The 8579-nt window shown below is 31.9% G+C and overlaps 1 long non-coding RNA gene across 1 annotated transcript; it reads right to left on the reverse strand.

Moving 5' to 3' along the window:
• Nucleotides 1–965: 965 nt before the first annotated feature.
• On the reverse strand, nt 966–3775 carry LOC126654972 (uncharacterized). Its single transcript, XR_007632816.1, has 3 exons — nt 3626–3775; nt 2469–2552; nt 966–1172 (listed from the first exon to the last, which is right to left on the reverse strand). It is a non-coding gene; the product is annotated as an uncharacterized LOC126654972 (long non-coding RNA).
• Nucleotides 3776–8579: the final 4804 nt, after the last annotated feature.

Below are 8579 nucleotides of genomic sequence, written 5' to 3' on the forward strand. Positions count from 1 at the left end.
ATTTAAAAATCGTCATTTTCGTACACCAACTACCAAGTTTTCAAATTTATAAACTGTTTAAAAATCCGATAAATATTATTGATGTATCACTATCCGGTTTGTTATGACATGTCATTATATGGTCGCCAAGTCAGCAATTTTCACAGGATTTTTAAACGGCGTATGAATTTGAAAAAAATTGGTAGTTTGTGTATACAACTGATGATTTTTAAACGGGATGAGTAAAATGATAAAACATATAAAGTTGGTGTATTTTTATGAGATTAACCTTATAATTAATGGATATTAAACTCTCCGGATCATTGGGATTATCGGTGTTGACATAAATGTCAATATTTTTCAGTTTGTTATAAAAAAATTACCGAATTATACTTTTTGTTATAAAGTGGTTCACCTATATAAAAGAGAACATTAGAAAAAATACTATCTTTTTCAAAATAATATGATTTCCTATGTGAATAAGAAAAATACCTCACCCTTTTAATATAATTAATTTTTTACTCTAAACAATGTTTATATTATAATTATACCTATATCTTATTATTATTTTACTCTAACTATATTTATTTTACTCTAATTGTAGCAGCTGTTATATTTTTCTTCATGTCTCTCTCTCTCTCTTTCTCTTTTTCTTCTCTTTTTCTTTTTCTTCTCTGTGTATTTTTTTAAGAAAATAACAAGAAAATAAAAAAAAAAACCTCCACATTTTACATAATGCAATTTTAATAAATTTATTTATTTTAGTATCATTTTTATTACAAAAAGTACCAAATATAAGTGTTTTATTTCATCCAACATCATCTTCACTCTTTACCCAACATGTGTCCACAAAAAAAGTTAGTTTGAATTTTTTTTTAACATGTGCTGTCACGACCCAAATTTATGAGTCGCGACCGGCGCTAGGGAATGGGAGTGGTAGCTCCAAATCCCGTAGCAAGCCTAAAAACCTGTGTAAATTTTTCGCAAATCAAAACATATTTCATATATTAAAATACATGTGACCCCATTTACAAAAAATATCAGAGTTAAAACGCGTTATGCAATAGTATAGTTAACAAATTCTAGACTACTGCGGACTGCTAGAATGAAAACATTCTTTTTCTTATTGTACAAATCAATTCCGAGAATTAGAACTTCGGAAGATTGACTCTTCAAATCATATCATGCTATCCCTGAAAAATGGGAGGAGCAACGGGGTCAGTATAAAACTGAGTGAGTTCACCAAATTACACGTAATATCACATAAAGGTTAAAACCGTCAAAAAACCATTTTATATATAGAAAATAATCTTCTGAAATCATATTGCGTACCTTCTTTACTTTCCTTCATAACTCTTTGTTTTTATAGTTTATACATATTTGACATTTTTGACTTCTTATTATGGTGTTGATATTTTTCTTTCTCGTTTTGTTACAATAGTTTTCGATCGAACCTTAAATCTTAGGTTATATCATCATGATTCTCAATCGAATTAAATCATTGGCAAGTCCCTAGTGACTTGATCCTTATGGTTGGGTCCCGAGATAGTTCAACCGAGTTACCTTCAACCATGTGGCACAGTCCCGAGATAGTTCGACCGAGTTACTCATGCCACTACTTAATCCCAAGTTGTGAGTCCCGAGATAGTTCAACCGAGTTACTCACTAGACACAGGTCCCGAGATAGTTCAACCGAGTTACCTTCGTGTCTGCATTCGGACTCTGCACCCTTCAAGTCTTTTGAACTTAACTGTCGATTTATATAATTACTATTGACATTTAATAGGAGTGTTTGTTCACATTGTGTCTCGATCTTGTTTCGTATTGATTCTCGATGTATCGCACTTACTTTTTATTTCGTATGAGTCCCGAGGACTATTATCGAGAATAAATGAGATACGGTTCCCGGGATAGTTCTACCGAGCTCAACCTCGTATCTTAGTTCTTATTATTGGGTGTACCATAGTAAAATTCTCATTTTACGTTTACTAGTTGATTTTGTATTTTTCGTTCTGTTATATTGATCATTTATGGACCATGACATGCACACTACAATCCACAAGCACACAACTATAACACCCGCACGTATGGACGTTCATTATAATTAATAGTACGTATAGAAACGTACTACGTTTTCTTACTTGTATATTATTCGATATTCGATATTACGTATTATGCTTGGCTTATCCTTTATCGATATTCATTTGATAGTACATATAGAAATGTACTATCTATTTCTCGTATATTATTTGATATTGGATTTCGTATTATGTTGTTTTACCCTTCCCCGGTACTTTAACATTTATGTTCTTTTTATGTAACCATATTATTATTTAAGACAACATAATTCATAAACAATCGTTTTCAAAACATACATACATAATACATTTTAAAACATACATTTCAAATATATAAATATTCATATATAGCCTTTCGTAATAAAATACGCGGCTTTATGAATATTGACGAGTAATTTAAAGTGTACTCACCACTTGCTATCCATATTCTTCAAATAACACGAAGACATCTCGATCCGTTCGCCTCGAGCCTTATCGATAGTCGCTTCTTCGAGTCTACGCAAATTTGATAACGCTACGAATTAATAAAATTTCTAAGTATAACTAATTTATAAAATAGCTATTTTTCTAGTCTATTTCGGCTAACAAAACTCTTATCTAAAAATAGTCCGAACCCAAAACAAAATTGACATTCTTAAAGTTCGGAATGTCGCCTACAATTTTCATTTAGGTCTCGAAATGAAATTTGCACCCGAAGGTGTCGGAATCTAGCCCATAATGTTTTTACATAGGGCTGTCCTAAAACTGCAGACCTGCTCTGAGCAATAAAATGTTCTGCTCAATTTGATCATTTTAGAGGCAGAATTAGAGAAAACTTAAAGCTAGACAATTGTAGTTAACATCTCAAACTTTCCGTACCAACAAATGGAACTTGATTTGAACTTATATAACTCGAGATACAGTCTCTGTAACATGGCTGTTTTAAAGAACGGTTTTCTGCAAACGTCCTACTTGTTTGCGGACACTTATCTCGTAATTTAATTATGGCCCATTTCAAACACTCTTATCTCCAGGAACCCTAATCAGCGTTCATCATATTTCCATCAATTATTTCAACCTTAAATCAGCCACAATCTATTCATGAAACTCACAATCCAATTTTATTATTGAATCAACATTCACTCTTAAACCATAGAACCTAAGCCATTTGTTATCAATTGTTCATCATTCAACATTTCAAAATTTCCAGCCACAATATTCACAACATAACAGCCCTAGTTCATCTACAATTTAACCATTAAACACTTAATCTAAAACTATAATCCTTAAGGATCATTAAACACACTATTCATCACTTAATTTCCAAAAATCATCCTCAATTACTCATCCCATTTCTCATCCAATTTTAATCATTCAAATTCAAAATTTTCGGCCAGGACCTTTCTCTAATATCTCAGCCTTAATTAATCATCACTTAACCATGAGAACATACAACTCATAGCTTATTATCATCCAAAATCATCAAAACACATCAATCACAAATTCTCACTTTTTTGCCGAAACAAACAGCTCTATACTTATCAATTTCGTGCAAAATTTAACCAATAAAAACGTGAATTGATGCTTACCCTGAGTAGATGATTGAGTCCCGAATCCATAGCCACCGAAATCATCGAATTTGATCGAGAAACGAGCTTCGTAGCTCGATTCTACCAAAACCGCTCCAAACCCTCATCTTTCTCTCTTCTCCATCTTTCTCTCTTTTTTTTTTTAATGAATGATGATATGAATAAGCTAGAGAAATTGATAAGTGTTGGAAGTCAACATCTTCCTTAGGGAGTAATTGGCTAATATCAACTTTAGTCCTTAAAATTGCCACCTCCTCATTGTTTAATTCGTAACTTTTCTTTCGTCCAATTTAATTCGTCAATCGCTTAATCATTCCAACTCGATAAACTTTGTATTATTTATATCCAAATAAATAATATTATTTCCCTATCTCATATTTTATATTCCGATAATTTATTTTGGCAATTTTGGCCAAAAACGCTCAAATTTCCATTTTGAGTTAACTTGCACCTTTTCTCACTTTTTCGTCCAATTTTCATATTAATGACTATCGATAACCACTTTATCAATATTATGTTCTTATCTTGAGAAAATAGAGTAAACCACAACTTCCTCCGGAAATTTGTGGTTAAAAGTCCACTTTAGTCCTTAAAGTGGTTAATTTACACTTTAGCCCTTATTCTTAATTAATCGTCAAACTTTCTCCTAAAACGATTTCGTATACTTACGAAACTTTGACGATCATTTATTAATAATATTTCACGGACCTTGGCGTGAATATTATTAGCTCTGGCTTTCCAACTTATTTTATTTTATTCTCTTTTTATCTTGATTAAATCCCATTGCTCATCTAATAATTTTCAATTAAAATTATTATTTTACGATAATTCCAATAGACCCGCTTCGGTCTAAGTCCTTATTATCCAGTCTTAATCTGATAGTCTCATTCTTAATCCTTACGATTATGCCTCGTGGCACTTCACGTAATATCTCAAAAATTTAGGTTATTACACGTGCTGACCTCATCATGAGGTCAGCACACCTATGTGTGTCAGCAGGTGCATGTGCACTTGCTGTAATATATGACCCGCGCGTGATGCGCGGGTCATTTAAACCAAATTTCAGGTGCACCATTTGTACCATTTTTTTGTTTTAATATGAATTATATATTTATATATTTATCTAAATTATATAGAAAATTTATTTATTATATTTTAATTTTAAAATATTAATTTTAATTTTAATTTTAAAAATATAAATATATTACTTTTTTTGTTTATATCTTCGATACATATTTGATACGTCTCTCATATACTATACTCCCTCTGTTTCTATTTAGTTGTTCATTTAGCCAAAATTGTACATAATAAGAAAGTGAAATCTTTCTCTTATATGTATCGGCAATGTATTAAATATGTATCATATATGTATCGGAGATGTATCAAATTATATGTTTGATAATTTTTCAATTTTTAACGTAATTTGACAATAGTCTTTTTAAACACGTATAAATTATGTATTGGAAATGTATCACATATGTATCCGATATGTATCAAAAATTTATTGAATATTTTGCATTTCTACTCATTTTTTCCTTTCTACCACCTTGGGCTTCCGGTCAAACCATGAAACCAAACCGATCAAATATAAACAAAAAAATAAATATAATTATAATAATTAAAATGAACTAAATTAGTTCATTTTAATTAGTATTATTACATATATGTTTATAAACTTTTTTAAATATAAAAACGAACCAATTAAATTAGTCAGTTAATTCAATTAATGTATCAAATTTGTATCTATCATGTATAAATTGTGTATCTGAGATGTATTAAAAATATATTAAAAATATATTCGAATTAATGTATCAAATATGTATCTATCATGTATAAATTGTGTATAAATTGTGTATAAATATCAAACCAAATTGATCGAATTAACAACAATAAGATATCTGAAAATTCACTTTCTACTATTTAAAAATTAAAAATTTAAATTCGATTCATTAAAAATAAAATTAGAAATAACCCTAAAATATGTTCAACTAAATTGCCTACTGAGTATAGAGCTGCTAAATAGATTACAAAAATAATAATTTTTGTTCTATTGTTAAATTGCAATGAAAAGTAGGCAGTGCCCAAAATCAGCAAACTAAATAACAAAAATGTATGTATTCGGAAAAATATTTATAAAAATACTGGAAAAATACTAAAAATTATTCAAGATATTAGAAAAAAGATTTAAAAAAATTCTGGAGATATATTTGATACATATTTCAAACATTTTTTATACATATTTATTAAAAATTATTCAAGATATTAGAAAAAATATTTACAAAAATATTGGAGATATATTTGATACATTTCCGATACATCTCTATTACATTTTTGCTATATTTCTGATACATCTCAGATACATCTCTGATAAATCAGATAATTATTAATTTATTATTTGAAAAAATAAATAATTAGACGACGCGTAGGTGGAATAATTTTTCTTTTTCAAAATTTTAAATCGATAAAGTGAATTATATGTAGTGATATTGGAGTTTAATTAAACAAATTAATTAAAATTTTTAATTTTTATCGATATAATTGAATCAATCGACTAATTTTATCGGTTCATTTATATATTTATACATATCTGATACATTTTTTTATACATGATAAATACATTTTTAATATTAATATTTTAAAATTCAAATATTAAATAAATACATAAATAAATTATTTGTTTAATTAAAGTAGAAAAAAAGTTAGGTCTTGATGGAGTCTGCCTTTTAACCGGTAAATGAGACCTACAAAACAAGGTAAAAGCTAACCGGACGGTGGTTGTCCGATTCTCTCCGATGCTAAAGTCAGTTTAGAGTTTTGAGCAGCGTTTTAAGTATATGAATGTAAATTGTGTTTCTAGGCATGCCTCATGCTTCTTTTATAGTAGATGAATGCATACCTTGTAGAGTTGTAGTAGGTAAGTGAATCCTACTTTGTAGGGATTGGCCCTGATTTGGCGTGATCTACCTTATTCAGACATGAGTCCTATTTAGGAACGTCTTCCTAAATAGTCTCGTCTTCTTAAGATAGAACTTATATTCCTAAGTTGGAGATTGTGTCCAAATAGGAAGATACTTCGAGATATCATAGTAGATCTGACGATCTGTCCGGTCCAAGATTAACGCGCTTTGGGAGGATCCTAAGGGATTCGGTCTTCATCTTGTTGAATGATACATCGGCAGATCCTACGGATTCGGCCGTCTTCCTCATATATTCAGGTTTCTTGTTAAGAGTCCGTTATCACCTGAGAATGGATCTCCTGTGACTCGGCTCCATTATAATTAGTGTAGGATTCGGTATCCATCATTAGCCCCCCCGCAAGTGAGCTGAAGTATTTGGTATTCATGCCTTAGTAAATTTTGGCTTTTTTAGAGCTGAGTCTTTTATATTCTGGGCGAGTCGCTTCGTATTTTGGCGAGTCGCTTTTCTTCCTAGTAAGATTTTCTTTCTTGCACGTGTCATTCATCAGCGAGCGGCAGTTCCTGGATGAAGAACAAGTGTCTTATTTGTGCGCCATTTGTCATTCATCCAGTTCAACCCTTAGGGTTTCGTCCCTTCGACTTCTTCGTCTTCTTCTTGGGGTATATAAGTGTTCATTTCCCTCTTTTCTTTTCACTTTCATCTTTCTCTACGGTTTTCTGCTATTGTCAGCAAATCCAGTTATTAATTTTCTTATTTACCTTCAAGATTCCTCATTTTCAGGTTGCTCCATATCTCTCATTTGATCCAGCATATTTGATTGCGAGGTATTTGTACTTCTCTTCCTTGTTTTAATTTTCTGTTTCTGGTTTCTGGTTTCTGGATTTCTCTTTTCTTACATGTTCTTCCTGTTCTTCATCTTTTCCTTCTTTTGATCTTTTAAAATCTCAATTTTGTTTGTCATTCCTTGTTTCGCCATTTTAATTTTAAAATGTTAGAAGTAACAGAGGGGGTTCAGGGTGCTCGTGATGAATTGGAGCATACCCGAAGTTCTCTTTCTATTCAGCAAATAATTGATTATGCTGAAGAATTTGATTTTCACGGGTCTTATGTTATTGTAAGACCTGGAAAAGCATATCGGGCGAATCATAGTACAGATTCGTCTTCTAAAATTATAGTTTTTCACGAGCAGTTGCTACCGGGTCTTAGGTTTCCTCTTGAGTCTTTGATCATAGAGGTTTGTCATAATTTAACAATTCCTCTTGGTCAACTTCATCCCAACGTGATTCGCATCCTCTGTTCTTTTATGGAGTCTTGTAGATCTCGCGGCCAAGAGCCTACGCTTGGTCTTTTTAATTACTTTTATGTTTTCTCTCGCCGAAAGGGCGAGGAGTTTATTTTTGCTGGTGGTCGGCCGAACCGATGTCTTTTTTTTCTTCCGTCTTCTTTAAAGGGTTGGACCCCTAAGTTTTTCTTGGTTCAAAATCCTTCTTTTTCTTCCTCCTCGTGAAGCTTTACTCAAAGTAAAGTTTCACTTACTGCTGTTCCTGATCTGTCCGATGGGGAGAAAGATTTCGCCTTATCTTTGTTGTCATATTATCGATTCAATAAGCCCAAGCACGGCGCCCTTTTAGAGCAGTATTTAAATCGTCGTGAAATACTTTTGGCGGGTCTTCCTTTAGAAGGTATTTTTCTAACTTTTGCTATTTGTTGTTTTTTTTGTAGGATGTCAACTTCTCTTGACCACTTGCTTGACAATATTAATGTCGATATGAGTGTAGATATGGGCGTCACCAGTGGCGTTGTCCCCACCCCTACTGCTGCTCCGAACCCGAACCCAAGTTCGACGGATCTCGCACCCGCTACTGCTGATCAAGTGCCTTCTATTAGTTCCAAGTCTTCTTCATTTCCTACGAAGGATTCGGGTCCTTCTCTGAAGGAGTTTCCTGCTGCTGGCAATAAACGGTCTGCAGAAGAGCAGGCCGGTGCTTCTTCTAAACGCTCCAAAAAGAAAAAATCTTCTAAAGAGATTTTAGTT

Source organism: Mercurialis annua, linkage group LG7 (assembly GCF_937616625.2).
Source record: "Mercurialis annua linkage group LG7, ddMerAnnu1.2, whole genome shotgun sequence".
Taxonomy (NCBI): Eukaryota; Viridiplantae; Streptophyta; class Magnoliopsida; order Malpighiales; family Euphorbiaceae; genus Mercurialis; species Mercurialis annua.